Source organism: Tachypleus tridentatus, chromosome 9, assembly GCF_004210375.1.
Source record: "Tachypleus tridentatus isolate NWPU-2018 chromosome 9, ASM421037v1, whole genome shotgun sequence".
Lineage (NCBI taxonomy): Eukaryota > Metazoa > Arthropoda > Merostomata > Xiphosura > Limulidae > Tachypleus > Tachypleus tridentatus.
This window is the reverse complement of record NC_134833.1, coordinates 41,584,471-41,609,215: the sequence shown is the minus strand read 5'-3', so window position 1 is coordinate 41,609,215 and position 24,745 is coordinate 41,584,471. Positions and strand designations below refer to the sequence as shown.

The 24,745-nt window shown below is 30.2% G+C and overlaps 1 pseudogene across 1 annotated transcript; it reads left to right on the top strand.

Annotated features, from left to right (window-relative positions):
• The first annotated feature begins 150 nt into the window (after positions 1 to 150).
• Positions 151 to 24,513, top strand: LOC143227353 (eukaryotic translation initiation factor 3 subunit D-like; annotated as a pseudogene). Its single transcript, XR_013014990.1, has 10 exons — positions 151 to 225; positions 3,382 to 3,476; positions 4,061 to 4,249; positions 8,439 to 8,554; positions 9,714 to 9,808; positions 10,351 to 10,399; positions 17,751 to 17,881; positions 23,093 to 23,145; positions 23,745 to 23,937; positions 24,213 to 24,513. The product of XR_013014990.1 is annotated as a eukaryotic translation initiation factor 3 subunit D-like (transcript).
• The last annotated feature ends 232 nt before the right edge of the window (positions 24,514 to 24,745 follow it).

The following is a 24,745-nucleotide window of genomic DNA, read 5'->3' as shown; positions in this document are numbered from 1 at the left end:
TCTTCTTACTTGAGACAGTGCTGACACTGGGAAGGAGATAAATCCTTTTTCTGAACATTATCCATCATTTCTATGAGTTTAATTGTTATGTTCAATGAAGGTCTTGAAGGTTTTGTTGCCTGCACTTAGTGCCTTTAGAGATGGTAAACGATGGCCTTTTTATTCACTGGAATTATTCAACTTCCCAGGATTTCTCTTATGAGAAATAAGAGTTACACTTATGAGGTGAGTAAGCAGTTTATCCATATTGCTTATTCTGAACTATCTTAGATGAGGAATCTTCTGCAAATCATCAGATTCATTACATTCCTATACCCTTAGTAGCACAACTGTATTGCCCACTGAAGGACATTGTGCAAACTGGTATATGGATTTCCTTTAACACTATTATCTCGCATAATTTGCATGATCTGGCAGTTTATTCATATGAGGGTTTTGACTAACTCTCTCTTGTTATCTTAACCACTTTTCTTAGATTACATGAAGGTGAGAATATCTAGGTTGCATCAGCGTTTGTAAAATGAGGTGTTCCATAAGACCACCTAGGGGATGATTGGGTGGTATTATTGTATTGTGTTGAACTAGTACTCATGTACTATCACGAATAAAGCAAAAGTGGCTACTGTCCATCATTGCTAATCATTGGTTTAAATAATTTGGGGTCAGTTTGTTTTTAATAATAAAGAATAAACATGAGAAACGAGAGAAAGTACTTGTCCAGTATTCTTTTTCCTTGCTATTGATTGTTGGTTATACCTACGCTTACATGTTTTTTCTAATGGTTGTAGTACATTAAATGCTTGTTTATTTAATTAAATAACATACCAAAGAACATTGGTTAATAACATGCAGATAGCAGAGAATTTCCCCATAACACTCAAAATTTCTATGGCTTTCTAACTATTTGGCAAGAGCCATTACAAAAGCATCCCAACTATTCATTGATCTTGTTATGGGAATGAAGTTTATTTTCTGAGAGAAATTGATATTCATCTGTTACGAATACAAACAACATTATACAATTTGTCTAATTTTGTACATTTTGAAAGTGTGGTGAATAAAATAAAGAAGGTATCTAAAAAAAATGTGCTGCTGTGAACATTAGGTAAATTCAGGATTTTCTTTAGTATTTCATAATAGAATTAAGAACTTAAAACTTGTATACTATTAAAATATATATTATTAGTGATGTGTTTATGGCATATTAATTGATATTTCACCATTAAAAAAAATCAGTTTAATAAGATTTTGAATGTAAGACACTAAAACTTGTCATACATGGAGAGAAAAGATCAAAGAGAATCCAGTACTTTTATTTTCTTCAAGATGGATGTTTGTGTTTTTTTTTATTAATGAATCGGCTAAAATGCATTGATAGTAGGCTTGTGACTTGTATATTACTTTCTTAAAAGTCCTTTAATTATCATCACACATTTAGTTAATCAGCTATTGATGTTGCCTTGTAAAGTATCTCATAATATTATTGACTAATTAAAATTAGTTTTTGATTATTATTGTTTGAAACATTCAAATACTCAAAATATTGCCATTATGATCCCTTATTATTATTTTCATACAATTCAAGGTTTTTCTCCTTAATTAATTTTCATTATAACTTGTTTGAACATTCCAATTATCCAACTTTTATGCCATGAATTAAACAGTCGAATGATTAATTTGTAAATTCTAACACTTTAGTATGTATGATAATCCAGTGCAAATATAAAAACAAATGTATTTAACTGTTGCTGAAGAATAAACATTACCACAAATAAAATCTTTTTTTATTTGTTTAGAAAAAATATTAATTACCAATTTTAAATAATTGAAAAATGCTAATTAAAACACCAAACTTCAAATTTGAACAGACCACTTAATTAAATAAAAAAAAGTGTTAAGAAATAAGAAGGTTGCATTTGTGTACTATTATTTTTCGAAGAATATTGTGCATCCTTGTCTTCCCTACAAAGAGAGTAGTTTTGATCCAAGTTACATATCACTTGCATATATATTGTCCACAGCTGTGCAAGACGTGTTATACAAAACTCACTGTGAATAATGATGTTTATACTGGAGGGCTGCTTGGTTAAAATAAGAGTTGTGTAGTAGCTGGACTGTCCTCTCCTTTCTGGCAAGCAGGGAAGGTACTGACTGATTCCTTTAGATTTTCTTATTATTAAATTAATTAGAAAAAAAATGTTATCATAACTGTTGTGAGATGGGGATTTCTGCGAGAACACTTAAGGTATTCTCATATATTTACAAATATATATTCACTGAACTGTTTCAAACCATACCTATTCTGTGGAAAACGCCAGCATCAGGAAAATGTACTGCCTTACTCAATGGCTTGCATTTGCTGGCCTTTAAGAATAGTGTTTTGCACTCATCCATTGCACTCTCTTCAGTAACAGTCATTTCCAGCTGGAAGACTGGAGAGGATCTGAGCACTTTCTTGAGGTTTCTGCAACGCAAATTCTCCTCCCTCTTCATTGAGTAAAGCATGGGACACCTTTCAGACTTAACCCGTTCCAGAAATGGGGCAGTGGTGACACTGTTTGTGTATTGCAGGTCACCCCTTGTATATGTCATTCATGTAGCTTGTGCCCTTCTTCTGCAGCAGTGTTCACCCTCCTTCTATCCATGTAACACAGGTGGCTTTGTTACATTTTCCCTCTTTACTTTACAAGTGAAGAATATATCCTGAATGAGATGAGATGTGGCCTTACACTGAGATTTACCTATGGAGTAAATGCTATAGGATTTCACATATCTTGGCTTGCCATTAAGTAATTTCTGAAAGATGCTTATCTAAATAAAATTTGTTCAGATCTTTCCAAAAGTTTTCTGTGAGATTCTAATTAAACTGTATATGTAAGTGGGGTATTGTCTTGCAAATTAATGCTTTCTTCACCTGAAAAAATATTTCTGATCAATACTCACCTATGTACACATTATCAGCCATCCTCTTTACGTCTTATGCAACTTTTCCACTTACATCATGAAAGAACAAAGTTTCATGAGTACAAGTGTATAGGGGAAATTATTGTGCATGGAGTTGTGCCATCCTCTTATTTTTGGAGGTCTTTGTTGTATGATGATACCATCACGGACTAATGCAATTCCTGTAGAATTAGGAGGGAATTGTCTCAAGGCTAATGGCATGCAAATATCTGGCAGTTGCACGAAAAGGTAGCTAAACTGTGTATGGGGAAAGTATCTGTTGGAAATATATTTTTAAATAAGGAAAATATCTTTCACCATGTACTGATTATTTTTATGACTGTTGTACAATAACTTTCTCATAAGATTTACCAAATGTGATATCACACATTGTATTGAAAACTGACTAAAACTATTTTGCTGAAAATAATTTTACAGCAACGCAATTTGAGAAATAGAGAGCGACAGAAGCAGGCCCAGCTTCAGCAGCAGCAGTTGCAAGTTTTGTCCAAGGTTGCTAAAGGAAGAGAAAGGTAAAACTGTAATTGTTATTGTAAGCTACTTCACTCATCTTTGATTACAAGTAAACTAATTGTGTAAAATAAAGTTTTTAGAAAATTAGATTACTGATGATTATATTGATTTTAGGAAAAAAAATTTAAATTATTGAATTATGTTGTTTTCGAGATAAAAATATATATATACTTGTAGGATTTCTACAGTAATATATTAACTGCTATGTAATTACAACTTCTTCAACTAGTTAAAAACTCCACAATTTCAATGACTAACTAATTTTAAGACTACAAAACTACAACAATGTAAATGAAAGGTCCACAGTGAAGTGTGCTGAAAGTATTATTGATTAGCTGAGAGTCATTTACCATAGAGGTAAATGTTAAAAATTAATATTACGTGAAATAAAAACCATTAAAATTAGTTTTATACCATTGATGTTTAGACCTTTTGAAAGGATGTAAGCCAAAGCATCGGGTATAACAATATTTGTCTGAAGTTGTTTGTCATCTTCATTGCAAATGGATTTAAAATAATTAGTTTATTCAGTCATGGCTTTTTATGTTTTGTAACTAGTAGACTAAAAACATATCATTAACAGGGATAGACTTCAACAGCAAAGAAAAATACAGAAACAAATGAAACAGAAATATGATCACAAAGGACAAATAACTGTGAAGAACCGTGATGCATCTGTAATTGTTCGTCCAGATTGGCAAGTGATAGAAGAAATGGACTTCCCAAGTTTGGGAAAACTCTCATTGCCTAATATTGGTGAAGGCAAGGATGTGTAAGTAGATTGAACTTAAATGAGAAACTAAATAATAATAATGTGCATAAAACATACTTTGTTCTACAATATATCCAACTTTCTAACCATTGTGTAAAAGCCTTTTGTCTTACCTTAAGCGAAATTTTCAAATTGAAGACCAAGTAGATGATACTCTGTACTGAAAACAATGTAGTGTTCTGTGTCATTTGATGAGTTTAAAATCTGGCTGTCAAATTAGTTTTCAGAGCTTTAGATAAGATTCTATATCAATTGGTACTTGCTCCCTGGAATCCAACCGAATGGTGAAAAGCAAAATTTCGGTGAGCATTTGAAACAGTTCACCTTTATTTATCCTTGAGATAAAAATTCTTACTTATTATAAAGCCTAAGGCTTAGACTTTATAATACGTAAATATTTGTATTTTAGGGAGACAAAAAGGTACATGAACAAATTTACCTAGACATTGCTTTGCCACATAAAGGTAATCTTCTGTCTAAAAGTAGAAAAAAAACAGTTATTCCTTAAAGAACTCCTCTGCATTCCTAGATCACAAAATTAATCTCTGTTGTTTGACTAGCCTTCTCAAAATCTGATATGACTAGTTTAAGTCTTTACATCACAGTTGAATAAATATGAATTACTAAGCTTATAACTTACTAGTTTCTTTGCACTTCTTGTGTCTAGGTCTTTTACAGCTCTCCATTTGCTGAATGATATATCTTGAGCTGTGACAAGATTTAAAATATTCTAGCACTTTCTGTACATAATTACCAAGATCTTTAACAGTTTAATTTCAAAAACTTTCATATATTTACATGCTAAACTTCATAACTGCCTAACATATTTACATGTTAAACAAATATTGTACTTGTTCAATTCTTATGAGAGCTAAAGGACTCCTTTGGTTTCTTAGCCCTAGGCATACATATATGGTTGACTAAGCTTTCTCTTTCTACTTTTGATATTTTGTAAATTCCCATAGCCTGACTACCTTAACCAGATCATAATTTGATTCCTGAATATTACTCAGTTGAATATTCAAAACACTGTCTAGTGTTTTTTGTACCAATGATGCGACTCGTAACTCGAGGGTCGCGGGTTCGCGCCCGCGTCGCGCCAAACATGCTCGCCCTCCCAGCTGTGGGGGCGTTATAATGTGACGGTCAATCCCACTATTCGTTGGTAAAAGAGTAGCCCAAGAGTTGGCGGTGGGTGGTGATGACTAGCTGCCTTCCCTCTAGTCTTACACTGCTAAATTAGGGACGGCTAGCACAGATAGCCCTCGAGTAGCTTTGTGCAAAATTCCAAAACAAACAAATTTGTACCAATGAACATCTGTATTGTTTTTTTATTCCATTTTGAACATTAAAGGTCATATTACACTCAACAGTTGTAACAGCTATACATACTTATTTCACTCAGCTTTGCAAACTCAGTAATCTCTCTTTTATGCAGTTGTATAACCCTCTGGCACAGACTCTTAAGTAGGTAAATGTTTGTATGATTATGAAATCATACCATTTACTATGGGACATTCTTGCTTGAGCTTATCTTTGTCTAAGCGTTTGTTGACTTATTTTTGTTCTTCTCTTTGTTCATCAACTCCCTGAAGATTGCCATGAGCATTTACTGTTTGATCAGTTCCACATAATAGTGTAAGAGCCACTATTGGTTCTGGCATGAGGCTATAGTCTTTAAAAATTTCAGTCTTTTTTTTTTTAAATCTATGTTTTATATTCTTTTGTTAGACTGTATATACATTTTTTTCAGGTTTGACAATTCATTTTCAGTATTTTTGGAATATTTAAGTTTTTCTCCATTTAAAAACGCTAGTTTTTGATTCTGCTCCAAGTTCATTACAGTCTCTCATGCTCTTTAGAACATTTACATCTTCTGATTATAGAAACTCATAACTTCACTGTTGTTGCTTGCATCAATGGCTGTATTTCACTAAATAGCATTTTTTTTTATAACTGCTCACTAAGCATTGCTAGAACATCATGAATATTTAGCATAAATGACACTAGCATCACTGTCTTATTTTATAAAAAGTATTTGTGCAAACCATGGACAGTAGCATTTTTTCTTTTGCAAACTTTGAAAGGATAACTAGGACTGAGTTAAAACTCGTACACAGCTTCAACGGCATTTGAAGGCCCAAGTTTTCATATGCTATGTCACTCTTTTATTATAGGTTCAGCTTCACCTAACAGTTTTTGAATACTGTTAAGTTTTGAAGTACAATTACTTTTGACCCATTCATGAAACATGAAGAGAAAAGTACTCTGTTTTGAGTGTCGAACTTTTTAATTGAGTCTGTCACAGCTAAGTTTAGGCAATTGGCAATACAGTATATTTGTTATGCAGAGGCAGAATACTTTGATTCTGTCTGCACAATTATGCCTGTTTTTTAGCTGTGACTGTTGATGCACCATCTGTTGCTAGCAAAACAATCTTAGCTAGGTCAAGCTTGAGGTTGGTGAGGCACTTTATCAGGTGACTTGAAGTGATGTGAACTTTTCCATCTTCAGTAGCTACATTTGTTAAAAACTTTGTTTCTGTTTCACCATTTTCACATATCTTAAACGCATTATGTTTCTATATTGACAAATCTGTGCTTTCATCTATCATCATTTCATGTGGCTTGGACTGAAGGAGTTCTTTATTTAAGTGACCTCTGAACAACTCTATTTATATATGACTGCATATCTTTTATTGTTAAATAGCTTAAACTTTTATATTTGCTCCATTAAAAGTCTGTAATTCAAATAAAGTGTTGACTTTATCAGATGGTCACTCCTCCTATGGTACATAAAGGATTGTACAAAACAATATACTGTCATCACGTAATACAGAGATTGAAATATTTTCCCTGTCAACATCACTGCCATACATTTTCCTTTTCTGCCCAGATTTCTTCAGGAAACTTTTTTCAGCCTACTGTTGTTCTGAATACAGCCCATGCTTCTCAATAGTGTTCTTCTGAATATTAGGTTATATCCCTCACTCACCTGTAACATTTTGCAACAAGTGTGAAGTGTTTACACTTTTCTAGACTTGTTATTACAGACAATTCAGTATTGTTTCGCATGTTTATAAGCATTTTTTGACAATGTTTAGGCCTTAAGTATTGTATCTGATGTTACAAACATAACACATGCTCAAAATGAGAATGTTAAAAAAAGAAAATGAATAGTTGACTTAAAATTATATAAAATAGAAATATAACATAAATTACGCAACAAAAGGACAAACATAAATATAATGCTTAAATCATCACATAAAATAATTAAACATCAGCCTGTTTAAAGTTTAATTACTAGTTTTCACAAAAAAATTAACAATGGATATTGCAGCTAAGGAAGGTTAATGTGACAACATTCTTTGAGTCCAGTGAAGCTTGACTGCTATTCAGAATATAACCTGCACTACTAAATAACTATTCTTCAGAAGTACTGGTTGCTAAAATTGCTAGATACCTAACTGCAAATGTGCTAAGTTGCAGTTACAAATGAGCATTATTTGCCCAGAATCTCAGTGGGTCATCTCATAGAGTGAGTGGTCACTTGTATATTCATCACTTGTTTTTCAGCAGTCATTTCAGATGGTCTTTGTGTTGTACACATGTTGTTTTATTGTAAATAGACATCAACAGCTTTAAACAAACAGTTTTCTTTTTTCCATGAATTTTTTGCACATTTTTTGTGGTTGTGCAAAAATGTTTCTCTTTTGCATGTTTTGCCACTTCAAGCAGTACTGGACTATCTAGTAAAACATTAATTGAAATCCTGCATTACACATAATGTTTTATCTAAATATGAGATTAATAAAAGAATGTTTTTTTGATCTTAACCAGATTGCTCGTGCTAGGGTAGCTTGAATTATTATATTGTTAGTAATGAGAACTAAGTTATATATAAAATTTACAGTTTGTGTTGAAAATTATTTTGTAGATATTTTTAAGAGTGACAGACATGAACGTTTATTATTTCATGTACAGGTGATAAAATTTTATACAGTAAACACATACAATACTTGTATATACAATACAAGTATCAGTGGTTTTATATATTAAAAAAAAATATTTTTAGCAGTTGTATCTTTCACTCTTAAAGTTCATGAATTGTCATGGATTTTTTTCAAATGTATCTTGAAAATCACTTCTTTTGGAAAGCTAAACTTAGATAAATAATTGTTTTGTTATAGTTATACATGTGGAGCTGCAGAGTTTTATGTAAAGACCAAGAGATTGTATTACTTGTAGAAGAGAATTAATCGTTTTTCACAAAGTGACTACAACTGATGATCCCGTTATTCGACAGGTGTTGTCTTTAAATTTTTTTCAAGAATTTCATATATAATAAATATCTAAGATATGTAACTTTTGAATTTTTAATTGACCAAGTATACAGAATCACTGAAAATAAACTATAATCTGTGTTTGTATATATATATATTTTATATATGTATATATATTTCTTTAAAGTTAACGTATAAAGAAAAACATAATTTAACAGAATGTTCATGTTTTGGAATATACTTTTTGTGGTTTTCAGTATTTATTTTATAATGTAAATATAATTTATGTAGATAAAGAAATAAAGAGACTGCTTATTTTCCATCTTAAAGATTTGCTGTTTATATTGTGTTCTTAAAATTGTTTCTCTTCCTTTTTTTTTCTTTCTTTTGTAAAAACCATGTAACATTTCAACTAATGATCCAAATTTAATATGGTTGATGAACTCTATTTCCAAAGTTCTTATAAAATACTGTTTCCAACTGTAAAGGCCCAGCATGGCCAAGCGTGTTAACGTGTGTCACTCGTAATCTGAGGGTCGAGGGTTCGCATCCCGGTTGCGCCAAACATGCTCGCCCTTTTAGCTGTGGGGGCGTTCTAATGTTACAGTCAATCCAACTATTCGTTGGTAAAAGAGTAGCCCAAGAGTTGGCGGTGGGTGGTGATGACTAGCTGCTTTGCCTCTAGTTTTACACTGCAAAATTAGGGATGACTAGCACAAATAGCCCTCGAGTAGCTTTGTGCAAAATTCAAAAACAAACCAACTGTAAATTATATACTTTCACATAATTATCCAGTAGTGTTTATTTCTTGTATATATGGATCAAAGGTTCCAAGAATTTATTACTACTTACATTTATCTTAACCTAGTCTTTCAGAATCTTATATAGCTGCATTACTATAAATGCTATTTTCATGGGATGAACTTTATAATAATTTTGATTCTTGTCTTGTATTTTTCAATTTATAGATCAGATGACTTTGCTTTACATTTTGAAGAATTGTAAAATATCTTATGATTACTTACTGGTATAGAAATAAAAGTTTTAGATTATTTGTTCCTTGTCTGCCACAAGTCACTTGTTAAAATGCATGTCATGTAAATATATTGGTAAAATGATAACAGCTTTCAATTTTAATAAAGCTTCTACCGAACTAAAAAAAAAATTAAATTCTTATACTTTATTTCAAAAACAGAAGGAAATGTTTTTGCAACTGATGATGTTATTGCAACACTGATGCTACATGTTCTGTGTATACTTGGGATATAGTTGTTCAGGTAAGCTAGGTGTCTGTAACAAACCAGATTATTTCTACAAATATCATGTGCATTAGTGTGCTGATTTATAACTGAGTTAAAATTTAGATTATATAACTGTCTCAATTGGTATATTACTGTGAGACCATTTCACACCACAAGATTCACATCCACTCTGTTTTTTATATTGTAACATTTCAACCTGGTAGTTATACAGATATATTTTTGCTTCTAGTAATATATATTATTATATTTGTAGCATATATTACTGAAATCATGACTCATTACAGTTGTTCATGTCTCTTATGAGAGCATAAGTTTAAGGAGTGTTTTTGATCAAATCCATTATACATCTAAAATGGATTTACTTTTCATGTATTTTTTTGTGTTAGAAAATTAAAGTAAGCTACAAATAAATAGCATAATATTGTCTTTAGCCAGATAACTACCTTTGCTGATTTGTTATTTTCTACATTGTTTTATCATGACTTTTGCTACTTTGATAGCTTTGTTCTCTAGTAATTTGATTAAATGTATTCTGTTTATAATTTTCATCTTTTTAGAGAGTAGGAAACAAACTTTTCTTTAATAAAAGAGATGACTCGGAATTTGGTAAATTGTGTATATGGTAAAATGCTACATATTTTTCTTTGAAATATCATATTATTCTTAAAGATAAGCAATTTCTCATTTTTCTAAATCTTGATGAATGTTGTGAAGAAAGAAATAATAGTTGTGGAATAGATAAAAAAAAACTGATATTTTTTAATGCAGAACTGTAGCATACAAAGTGTAATTTTTTTTTCAACTTTGGTTATAGTGTATATATTACTGAAAGTATACAAATGGAATTAGAATTCACTGAGCTTTAGCACTTAGCCAAAGATATTCATCTTTTACTGATATTCGTGCTGCCAAATTTTGTTTTCAAAATCTTGTCATAAAACAGCTCAATAAGATTTTCTTCTTCAGCAAAGGGAAATTCAGATGGAGCTTTAGCCTTGCATGGGTCTTGGATCCATGCAAACTTCTCCATATCTTCTGGAAAGTAATTTTCAAATCAGTCACTGAGCTGTGTTAGGTGCTCCCCCCAAAAACAGATTTTAGTTTGTGGGTCAAATCAGTTTCATTGGATGTAACAAACTGCTGGAAAGTGGGGAATCAGTTTTGCCATCATCTTTTATTAACTACCTTGAGCTGGTAGTTCACGTGGTGTCTGACAAATGTTAATATCATGGTGTTTCACTTGAAAATTTGAAACATTCCGTGGCACAAAGTTTGGGAAACACCAACCTAGTTGTCTTGTACCATAAAATGACAACAACAACAAAAGATAGAATTGTAGTCAGTCCAGGGGTGTAGATTTTTTACACCTGATGGGGGTGTGTGATTTTGCAATCACTTATGTGGACTGTTCAATTTGCAAATTGGTTATCTCTCATTACATGAACCTGAAAGCTGTAAACATGCAGTCACAGAGTAATCCTGTTACCACGAAGCATGCCTATATTAAAGATATACATTTCAGCTACTGAAAAAGCCTACATCTAGGCCTAATTATGTAATTTGATTGGAAAGAATACAAGAACAAACACACAATTTGTAGGCCTCTGATGCAATAAAACAATTCAACAGACCAAACTGTAGGGGGGGTGATTATATGCACCATACCCCCCACCTAAAATGAAGGGGTAATGTATACCCTCCATCCCCCTAAGGATCTACGCCCCTGGTAGTCACATGGTGATATCAAAATAATCTTCTTTGGTGAGCAAGGCAAATTTGAAAAAATTGGTTGCAAAGTTTTTATTCACATTGGAAATGATTAATGATGACTGTACTGGATTGACATGCAACACCTTTGCAAGAATTCAAACTTATATTAATTCTTTAAAATTATTACTGTAAAGAATTCTAGCAATTGTCATTTATATTACAAAAGCAGAGTCCCACAAGTCCTGGAATTTTACGCACTTTGAATGATAGGTTTGGAGAAAGTGTGACAGGACTTCATTTAATAACTGTTTTAATTTCAAATACAAACATGTTGCTTGCTTTTTTTCGTGGGATGTTTTAAGTGTGGAAGAAGGTTTATAGAATGGTCAGTACAAAGCATCATTCGTGCTCTGTATGACAATATTCATAGTTAAAACAGTATGTTGTTATGATATATTCTTGATCTAGTTTAACTTTCTATTGTGTGGATTTATCATTTTATGTCAATTTGCTGATGAATTGTACTAATAATAGTATATTTTATGCAGCGAAAATGATAATTAACTACACATTGTTTCAATATAAAAAAAAATTGTCTGATCATTCCCTAGAATTACTTATAAAATAAGTAACTGAAGTGATATTTTCTTTTGATTGAAGTGCTGTTGAAAGGTTTTTAGATAAAGTAATAAAAAAATCTAAATCGTTAAACCTATATTTTGAACTTTCAGTTAAAATGTTATAGTGGTTATAATTTTTATTTTATAAATTTTATAATTTTTGAAGCTAGAAAATCAATTATATTGTCTGAAAGCTTGGATTATTTTCTTTTTTGTATCTGTATGTCATAGTGCTCTTTTCCCTTATTTACATGGATTGTAAAGTTTTAAAATTTCACTTAAGACACCTTGAGGCTATGTGGTGCTTATGCCTTGGAACATTGTAAATTAGTGAAAGTTTTGTATTGTTTGTGTTGCACAGGAAAGTTTATAAATTAACTTAATGACATCATGTTTATAGTTAAGACAAGATTTTATGTGGATGGAAAGATCATTAAAACAATAACTAAAATGGTGTTTGTGATATTTTTGATACATGGTGTGTGAAGTTATCAATTTTTGACTTATTACATTAAATGACAGTATATTTTAAATTGTGTAATTGCTTACTGCTTGTGTAATGTGTGAATACAAAGAAATAGAACTGCTAATTTTAAAGATGAAGTAATTATAGAATAAGCTTTATGAGTAAGTTTATGGCTTTATTTAGGATGGTGGAAGCACATTTAACATATAGTTATACAGAATGGTGCATTCATATTTATTCTCTAAAGCTAACTTTGTTGTGATTATATGCAAGAATGAGTGAGGATATTTGTGCCATAAAAATTTGAGTATTTTATATTAAAACTAAAGATATTGTTATTGTGCCATTAGAGTTTGACTTCTGCATGCTGAAAATATTGTCTAAAGTTTATAGAGAAGACTGGTTATATGCAGAAAATAAAGGCATGCAAAGATTTTGTTATGGTGTCTGCTTGTTGGTGTGATGTAGGAATATGGGTTGCTTGATTGCATTTTATAAACTCTTCTATGTAGATGAAAACTAATATTTTACATTTACCAGGAGAAATAGTGATTAAACAGATGAAGTCTTTCTTGCCAGAACAGGAGAGGTACTTTATTGCTTATGATATTTTGAATCATATCTGATAAAATTAAAAGTAGGCCTGTTATTGTCAGAAGATGATGAAAGGTTTTATTTTATTGGTTGTAGTCATGACTTTTTATTTAATTCAGCCTTTGTTGTGACATCATATTTATTTTAATTCATAACAATTTAAATCTGATATTATTGCTGTTATTTTTCATAATAAGGCCTTGACTGATAGGCCTTTGGAAAATATATTCTTTGACCCTGCATGAAATCACTCTGTGAAAGTTTGAAAATGAGGCCAGATATTTTGATATGAGAAAACAATGGTAAATTAAGAGAAGTTGCCAAAAATGTTAAAAATAGTCATTTGAAACTAAATGGAGAGAAATGTTAATGATTCAAGAATGTGGAACAAAATTTTGAACTTTAAAGACAGATGCTTGGTTTCAGCTTCATGTACATTTTAACAAGAAACATATGAGCCTAAATTTATCAAAGTAGAGGTGACATTGCTCTTGCAAGCAGAAAAATTAAGTTAAATAAAGAAAATGTATTGTAGGTTCAAGATGATATAGACTAGATACGAGGTTATGTAAAGATGAGTGAATCATAATAAAATTATTCCCAGTGGCTTAATCGTTTGTCTGAGGGTTTAAGATGCTAAAAACTGGGTTTCAATACCTGCAGTACGTACAGAAAGGTTTGCCCATTGTGTTGCTTTGTGCTGAATAACAAACAAATATTGGATAAAATACAAAAATTTGAAAAGAAGCTTGTCAATGTTTTAAATATAATTTCAAAAGTAACATTACTTAAATATCTTGCATTTGTTAAAAACAATAACTGTTGAAAGTAATAACATTTTTTAAGAGTTTTGAGATGAGAATTAAGTTGGTATGTTGATTAATAAATCAACTAATAAACTTGAAGTTAACAAGGGTGGTGGGAGGAATTTTTATACATAATCCTATCAGATTAAATATGTATTTTTAGAGCATTCTATACTCTCAGGTTTCTAAACAAGTAATTTTTTTTAAATATTTTATCAAATTGAGTTGTCATGAGTGGAACAAACAACATCTTTCATTTTTTCTATTAAAAATTTGAAGTTTGTTTTTTTATTTGGTGGCTGACTGCTTCAACAGTTTCTACTGAAATTATGATAAATTTAAAGTAGTTTGGTTTTTATATAGTTTTAAAAGTGTATAAAAATATGCTAATACTGAAAGAGTAAGACATTGTAAGCTTTAGTAATAATTGTTTAGCTAATTCCTCTGACACCTGAAAAGTGTTAGTAGAGTTAGAATCATTAATTACAATTTGAACATATATTTTCTGGAAGTAAAACCAAAATTGTGAACTGCTTTAATTGTTAATGCAAAAAATATTATCTTAAAGCTGTATAATGTTTTATTTAAATTTATAAAAGTAGAAGTATATTGGTAAAAAAATTTTGCTCTAGAAAAAAAATCGTGATGAATAATATTTGACAGGCATTACTTAAGTTACGTTAATTTAATTTCTCCTCTGTTAACTGTCAGGTTGTTTTTCTTTTTTCCATATGTCAGGTATTAAGTATATATAATATTTTGTGGATTATATTCTTGTTTTTCTGTTACCACAATGTTTCTTAGTTAATATAAATGTCTGAAAACTTTGGATATTAAGTTCCTGTTAAGAATAAAGTTGTTCATAGTACTACAAAGAGTACGAAAATCAGTACTCTTGTATTTGTTCTCCTTCTTAAGCTATTATAAGAGTCATCAGCTATTAAAAACACAGTATTATATAAAAGCTGCTTAAAAAACAACAATGGTATTATGAATTTTGATTTATATCATATGGAAATATTTCAAGTTTGAAAACTTATTTTTTATATTGAAAAACTTCTTCTATACATTCATCTATTATATTATTCTTCTATACAGTATCTGATATGATGGTAAAACCATTTACAAATGGTTGGATTTAGAATTCTTCTAATTCAGTAAAATTCACAACATTATTCTTACTTTGTGATTTATTCAGATAACACAGATTATTAATTTAATATACGTGTTGTAAATTCCAATAGTTAATATTTATAAGGATAATATCTCTTACCATATAAAAAGGTTTATTACAGAGATTATGAATAAAACTTAGCTGTGTCTCAGTCTTTAACATGGTGATGATGAGCAACTGCTGATACTATAAAATAGTAATAATGATAACCTCAAGTTTATTTTTATGCCAAATAAGAGTAACATAATCAGTTATCTTATATGTGTCTGCTACTTGAGCGTATTTTCACAAATGCTCATTTGATACATTGCACGCAATACATGATCAGAAAATATCTGTAAATTATGCTTATGATCATCATACATGTGAATACAAAATGTACATCATTGTTGCATCATCCATTGAATGAATCATTAAGCTGTTGGGTTAATGTGGCCCACTCTTCTATAAAAGATATTGCTAGTTCAACAAATACTGCTTGGAGTTGTATTACTAGTAGTTTACCCAGAGTATTTCATACTTGCTCAGTTAGATTATATTTCAGTTAGTCAGTGTTATGTTCTTGTAGAAAGTTGCTGACCAGTTGAACAAGATGGATGGATGCATCATCTTTTTTAATATGCATCTGATGAAATGCACATCTACATGGCAACACTACTAGTTGTAAGACTGTTTTGGTATTTTATAACATTCATTGTGGCATATCATGGCACATTAGTTTGGCCATCAAAACTGACAAATGTCCATATCAGTATACTATCACTACCACATGTATGTTCTCATTCATGAATTTGTGGTTGAATGTATACTGGCTCCAGAATTCATTTGTAAGGAAGGTATTCATCTTCATATTATTTGACCAATCCACATGTTCTTGACACCACTAAAAATGGATTGGTTTGTGATAATAGATTAAAGAAACTCATATAGATGGTAAGTAGTATAAAGGCCGACATTATGAAGCCTGAACAATGCAGTTACTACTCTTTAAACTGTTGATTCAATTAGGAAGTTGAGATCTCCTACTTGTAATGAGCATATGTCAAATAAGAATGTTTTACAAAGGTTGTAAAACAGTTGTCTGCCTCTTTTCAGGTTTCTGGCTAACTGTATTGGTGGTTTTAAAGGAAGTTCATTTCCTGCTAACTACATTTTTGAGGCTTCTAGCTTATATGCAATAACTTTTTGAATTTTACCAGTTCGTAACAAACAAGTTGCTCTCCACAGCATGGAAATTCTCAGTCTTTCTAGGAGCCCTGACATGTTTCTTTACCAATATGGACCTACCTTATTCACTTTATATTGTCCAGATTGTAAGTAAAAACATGTATTCCCTTCGCTCTTGTATACAACTAAACTGTGAATATCAGCTTATACAGCTGGTCACCAGACATTTGTTTTGTAAGAAAATTAATATGCTTTGTTTTTGACAATAACTTATTAATGGTTATGCATTGTTATAAGTCAGAATATAGAACATTTTAATGATACCTTAATTGTCTTGAACAGTATAGTATTTGTAATGTAATACAAAACGAGAAAACATTTAACTCCTGCAGTAATGCTAAGTTCCCATTAAATATGTAGGAATTTTATTTTCGATTTCTATTTTTGTAGGCTAAAATTCAAATAACTAGTGAAATATAAAATTCTGTAGTCATACCTTAGTTTTGTCAGGTGATGCAGTTCTACCTGAGTGTTGCTAGAATAATTGTATCTTTCTAAAGTGTTCTGGTGAAGACGTGTATCTTAAAAACTAAAAGGTAAGAATACTTTAGGTTGTATTTTTTCACTCCATCCCTTCCTCTAATGACTCAGTGGTCAGTGGTAAGTCAAAGTTTATAACATTAAAACCAAGTTTCAGTTCTGTGGTGGATATATCTTAGATGGATCATTGTGTAGACAAATCTTTTTCATTTTTATATTTAATATTTTGTTTGTATATAATCATACACAAATTCCCTGTTATTGTAGGATAGCGGTGAATATTTGGATTTACAACACTAAAATTAGCAGTTCAATTCTTCATGGTGGACATAGCAGATACTCTACTGTGGCCTTGCTCTAAGAAAACAGTGATTATATACACATTGAAATGCAATATATTTTGATATACTACTTTTAGAAATTACACGAACTTTCAAGGAGTAGATATGATGTTATACATGCATACACAATATTTATTAAACATTTTGCTCTTTGATTTGGTAATGTTTACTGAAATTGAACACAGAAAATTTTCTCTTACCAAGTCTTGTGTACCTATTCTAAATTGTTCTTACATTACAGAAGATGGAAATTTCATGTTTTACTTTTCTGTGGTTTGAGATCACAAAGACCTGCATATTCTTCAGACAAATTACGTTCCCAATTTGAAAATGATGAATTGCTACTTTTTAAGTATTATAGAAGTAAAACTTTGTTAATGCACTTCAATTCATTTTATAGCAACAATTGTTTTATGAAGCATAAATGATTGGAAGTAATGTTTGTTTTATGTGTCATACATAGCAGGACATAAGGATGATTCATTCATAATTGTGATAAAGTTGTCTTATATAATAAACTGATGTCATTCGTATTTTAGATCTATTGACTGTCAATAAGACAGCTGCAGAACCTCCTCATGAAGAAGGGACTAATATCAACTCTCCACGAAGTTTGGCTCTTGAAGCAACTTTTATCAATCACAGTTTTTCTCAACAAGTTCTAAGAATGGTGAATTATTTCTGAGAGTTACTCCAAAAAACAGCTTTGAATGAGTTGTGCACTTGAAACATTGCTATATTTATTAAGACAATTTCTCAAAAAAGTGTGTAAATCACTGAAGCAAAATATTCATAGTTAATTTATTAGTTTCAATGACTTTTAACCAGTCATTTATTAATTCATATACAAAACTGCATGATACACCTAAAATATGTTAAAAGAGCATTAATGCATTTAAGTGTTGTTAGGTTATAAAATATGAATTGCTGGAAACAAGTATAAATACAGGCATTAAAGTTATGGTTAATTGTTACTTAGAATTTAAAATGGTAAAATAGTTAAATTTCACTTGATTATTAGAAAAGTGTTAAATAATTAAAATTTTAACCATACACACACACACACACACACCTTTATATATTTCTTTCTATGTTTGAAACATTAAAATTAAAATTGCTTTTAATAATTTTAGAGAATCTGTAGTTGTCAACGTCTTTTTTTAAAGCTTTATTTTACAAATGCCTTTTGACATTTTGGTTTGTTTGTGTTAGGTTTTTAATATCTGAATCAGGACTTCTCAGTCATTATAGGGTTATTCAGCATAATAGATAGAGGTAGAGATACCAACCATTGCGATTTGAGCGTAATCATTACGATTTTGGTGTATACATTACGACTATACGCTCATACAGACAAATATTATGACTTGTTGCAACTCCCAAATTATTATGTATTATACAGGCCTATACAATAAAATTATAAATTGTTCCTCCAGGGCTTAAAAGGGATGAAAAGAAAATTTCTAGTGAAATACAAATAAATTTCGATAATAAATAAAAGACATAGTCCAAATGGCTACTTGCTTGACTACTTGTTTGTGCTTGAAACAATAAAAAAATATTTGTATCTCTGACGTCTTCCAATAGTCTGGGTGCGGTACTTCTCCATACTGGGTACGTGGGAGAATCCATAGTTACGTCATCAGTGCTTGTCAGCCAATCAGCGCTCGCGTAGATAGGTATTTCTCGTTTTCTAAGCGGCATAGAAACACCAATGCGATCATTCACAATTTGGAAAAAACGAGGCCTCATTTACCAGATTGTCTTGTTTCTGGCAAATCTAAAACTGTGAATCAAAAATTTACGAAAGAGTATAGTGCAAAATATCTGGTCATTGCATTTAAAGTCAGTGACAATCGTGCGTTTTGTACAGTTTGTCACATCGATTTTTCTATGGCACGTGGCGGGATAAACGATTGTTCCAGACATACAAAATCGGCATCTTACCAACAAAAGGCTGAGTCCAAGACAAAAACGATGCAGATAACGACATTTATGAGTAAGAATTCAGAATATGAAAAATAATTTCAAAATAATTTTTTAAAATTTTATTTATTAAATACACAAAACGGTCATAAATGAGCAATCTATAGCAGTAATAAATAATAATAATATTATAATAAACAGCTTTAAGAGACACTGGTCAGGCCTAGTAGCCGAAAATGATAAAGGGCTCTGTCTACAATTATTACTGTTCAGTCATTTGAAAGAGTTAGCATCTCTGTAGAGGTATTAAAGTATTACTTGATTAATTACTGTCATGAGTTCAGATTGTAATTGTCAGTTCAATTCCCTTGATCTCTGCAAAAATAAGACTTGAGTATTAGTATTAGTATGCAATAGTACATAAGCACAGCAGTAACAATTTGTTGCAGGTGAAACAAGGAAGACAAAATAATGATTATATCAAAACAAAATTAAAAATTCCACTTTAACAAAGTATATGGTTATTATCTCTTAACTTGCAGTAGAATTATAGCAAAAAAGGTAATTTAAATTAATGAAGACCAAACTTTATTTTACAAATCTGATCTTTTAGCACCAAAACTTTATTTGCTATAGTCTTTTAGTTGCTAACCAATCAGAAACTTTTTGTAGGTGTAACATATACTGTAGAAGATTAAGGATGTTGTATTTGCATGACATAATAAATGAGATGATTTGGTAAACTGTGAAAATATTTTTTGTAGTATTTAATGAATGTTAGGTAAATATAATTTTTTTAATCATAGGTATTTTATTTTCTACACTGTATCTTATTTTTTATTTTATTTTTAATAGCTGCTTTAGATTTTCAAAATTGATACAAGTTTGTCTTACTTCACTGTTACAGTATATAGTATATAAATGAAAATCTATCTTATTAAATGTAAAATTTCTGTCTCCTATATATTACACTATAGTCACTTAAATTTAAAGTCTAATATAAAAGTCATTTCTATAAATTTCATAATCAGTGTGCAATAGGCATAAACTATATCATTATGTGTAAAATAAAATATTCAATTTTATATACTTTTGCTGTTTTGTTTTTATGAGAATGCAAAAATTCTATAATATGTGCTTCAATGTAATTTTTATTGTGTTCCTGAATTATGTATCACACTGTTTTGTTTTAACTAAACAGAATGAAGAGAATTTGATAATCCAAATCCATTTGTACAAGGTGATGAAGAAGTGGATATGGCTTCTGTAGCTTACAGGTAAGTTTTCTAAAGAATTTAAAAAAAAACTCCATGCAAGTGGGGTTAATAGAATTTAGTTTTTGAAAGGAAGGCTCAACAGTAAATTCATTTTCAGTAGTTTTTACTGTCTTTTTTTAAAAATTTCTAAATGAACAAAAAATTTTCTTTGTATAGGTTAGTTTCCTATAGTCACATACATCTAATTATGAATAAGTTATTTTCTTCTTATATTACTAAATTGTTCTCCTGAATTTCATTATAATATTGTATGTTTTGAAATTAATTGGTTGTAGAATTCAGGTCCATTGATTCCTAAAGATAAGTATATGCATCTGTAAAAACATAACCAATTCACAAAATGTGTTTTAAATATGTGTATGGAACTTTGGCTATTGAAGTTGGAAAAAGAGAAACAAACATTTGCAAAAGCTGAAGAATCCCAAAATATCATAATGTTAACTCAGAATGTAGGTTCCTAATGCATCATCCAAGAACTCTAGATTAGATATATCAGTAATAACTTTTAGTATACAAATATCTTAAGTATCTCATTTACTTGTTCACATTTTTTTACTACCTGCCAACTCAGTAGCATCTTGCATCCTCCAGGAGAGTGATGCAGAAACATAGTCAAGCAAGTATAAGCTTTTCAGAGTGGTATGTCATTTCATATCCTGTTTACATGGATGTTAACTAACTAAATACAGAACAGATTCATGAAGATCTTCTGAATGTACATGAACAAAGATAAATATTATTTTTTGGTAATGGAAAAGTGATGTGTCAAATATCTTTTTATTCATTGACAGTATACTTTCACAATGTTGCAACAAACTGCCCCTCACTAACAAAGAAAAATATGTAAAATACTAAAAAAATTAACAGAAACTTGTTTTTGTAATGGAGGTGTCCAAAATTCTCAGTTTAGCTCCTCCCTAAATAATTGATTGTCCCTCCCTTTCACAAATGCTATTTCCAGGTCTGCATAATTATCTAATTACTTTTGTTCCTAGATAGTTTGTGTTATTTCTTAATTGCTTATGTTGTAAAAGTACAGAAAATGGTCATTATTCCCTTTAAACTTTGCTTGTGATGTGGATAATGAAATTTAGAAATTAACCTATTTTCTATGTGAAAATGGGCGAATTTGCACATTTTCATTTACATAAGGTCTCAATAAAACAACATGTAAATCAAGATTTACATGTATTTATACTAAAGTTATACAAAAATGTTTAGAAGTGAGTAGTTTTTTCGAGATTTGCTACTGTAATGTTAAATCACTTTGACGTATCAGCCCCCAAATATATTCTCCCAGTATGTTTTCGTTATACATTCCCAGGCCACAAAAGCAAAGTTTGAAGAGAAAAATAAGTCTTTTCCATTTAGGCATAAGCAATTGGGAAATACTTTCTGCTCAGGAACAGGAAAAAAGTGAACATTTTGTTACATAGTGTAATTGTTAATTTAAAGAGGGGAATAGGGATATTAAAAAGAAGTATAGAAATGAGTATTAAAATGCAAATATTATGTTTTCAAGCCTACAACTAGAGACTTGAAGTAAAAAAACTGGGTTTGGAATTGTGTTTATATAAATATATATAATTTATGCATCTTGATTCAACTTGTTTCTGTACTTTTATTTTGATAATCCCTATTCCCTTTTTTTAAATTAAGTTTCTTAATTATCTTGTTTCTTAAGTTTTTATGTCCATTTATGAAGAATAAATTTTCAAAGTACATTAAATGCATACTCAGTTTGTTGAATTAAATTACATGTTTTTCAATAATTTACTGGTGTATTGCCTTTTTTTCCTCCCACCATTATTTACTGATCCAGGTGGTTCTGTGCTCCAGGTTTCATGTTCAACAAGTTTCAAGTGCAGAGGAATATTCTTACAACAGTGTTGCATATATTGTGTATTTATGGTCATGCAAGTCAACTCTGATTGAAAAATAATCAACTTTTGAAAAGGTCATGGACATTTGTAGCATTCCAGTAGTATAATTTAGGTTTTGGTGTAAAATATGAAGCCAATTTTGAAACCTAAAATACACACCATTTCAGTAAAGTGCTAAAATCACTAGAACAAATCATCAGTTACAAGAGTGAGGAAATCTGCTATGATAATTGTCTACTGTTAAAAATCTTGTTATAATAGCTGTAAAAAAAAACATCTTCAATGAGATGAAGTACAACAGTGAATCTGAAAAACAATGAAGAACAAAGAATTTAGAAATGATAAATCTTTAATGCAGTAGCTTCCAATTAATAAAATATAAGTTGCACAAATTATTTTTCAATTAATATAAAACACTGGATTTTTTCAGTGGTGTAAAGTGAAGGACTTGGAGAAATTCTGCAGGACGAAAAATAAGGGTGCTTGAATTAAACATAAAACTACTGTATGACATTATAGATATTAGTACATACAGTTTTAATAGTATAAAAACTGTAACAAACATAAAATGGTTACGAGACAAGTTCCTGGAACTGAGCTGTAGTGAGAGGATTTACAAAAGACGAATTGAGTTAGTTGATTTGATACACATCAGAAAAGCTAGTAACATTACAAAACAAAAACTGTTGAAAGTACAAGTCCTTGCAGTATAACATTTAATTTGTCTTTTATATACAAGAATCAGGTTCAGATATTGGAATTTGAGATTTTCACCTTTGCAGGTTGTATGTATAGATAATTCTTCTGCATTTAGTAGATAAAATTGCTCATCTCAAAAGCTGCATAAAGTAAGATATAAATATTTTGTTAGTTGCGATAATGAACGTCATAAAGGTTTTTTCCATGAGTTTTGGTTGCATCAGAATGGACATGATATTTAATATTTTATTTTATTAATTTAACATATAATTGTAGATCAGAAAATACATAAATATTTGTGTCTTGTCATTATATTGGAATTTCTCTTTATGAATCCATCAACAGTTGTTGTGAAAATAAATTTAAACTTGAAATTATTTCATTTGTTAGTTTGAAAATAAACACGTTTACAATTTATGGTTTTAGAAATTTTAATAGCATGGGTTTTATGTATGTGATTAATAACTCAAATTAAGATAAAAAAATTAGGTAGATGTTTTGTTTGCAATGCTCAATGAAGAAAATATCAGTTGTTCATCCTTACTATTAAAAATTGTGAAACTACAAGATATTAAACAAATTGCAAGTTTTTATCAGTTTGACTATGTTTTTCTAAAACTATTATTCCATTTTGATTATTGTATTTTCCTCTGTAAAATCATTACCTCTTATATGTAGCTTGTACAAAAAAAATTAATTGTAGATGTATTTTTTGAAAATAAAAATGTGTATTTCATACATTTTTCAGACATGTCTCATGTATTCATGTTCGAGATTCATCCAAACATGCTATTCTTGGTACACAACAATTTAAACCCAAGGAATTTGCTGACCAGATTAACCTGAACATGGACAGTGCATGGGACATCTTATGTCATCTCATTGATAATTGTATGAAGCTGAAGGAAAGAAAGTATCTCATAATGAAAGATCCAAACAAGGTAGCTTAAAGTTTTAGTATGGTATAAAACTCCAAGTGAGAAATGTGCAAGTAGAAATTTTGTAAAGATGACTTCAGAATACATGAAGTGTTGTTGTGGTTCTTAAATTGACGTTGTTTATTTACTTTACTATTTATTTACTAATCTTTTCTCCCTAAGATTTCAATAATTCTTTAGTAGGTTTGATAAACTAATAATAAAGTTAATATATTTTGTGTTCAGTACAATGCTAGTTTTTAAGTTGTTTTAGTAATAAGTCACTTGTGTACTTGCAGCCTGTTATTAGATTGCATGACATTCCTGACAACACCTTTGAAACAGAGGAGGAAGAGGAAGATGACAATGATGATGAGGATGAAAAGGAAGAAGAAAATGGTAGACAATAATTTCAAATATAAATATAGTAATATTAAAAGAAATAATAGTAATATTAACCATGAAATGTATGGAGGAATTAAAAGCCTTGATATACATTTGGAATTAGTTTTAAGATTGAGTTTGCAGAGTAAGTTAATTAAACTTAAGGTAACTTAGAATCTTCGAAAGAGCAGCTATGTAATATGATGATTTCTGACTTCATTGGCATTCACTTTATAATAAACTGATCATAGGTTGCAATGAAAGTATTGTATATAGTCACTTAGTATTTCAAGGAATGTTAAGGGTTTTTTGTTTTGTTGATTTTGAAACACAACGTTTGTCTGTGTGTTTGTGAATTTATGCCATGTTTGTTATTTAATTTCTTAAACAAGTTTTTGGTTACATATTTCCTCTGCTTCAGACTGCGTCAGTTGCTTATTATGAGTCT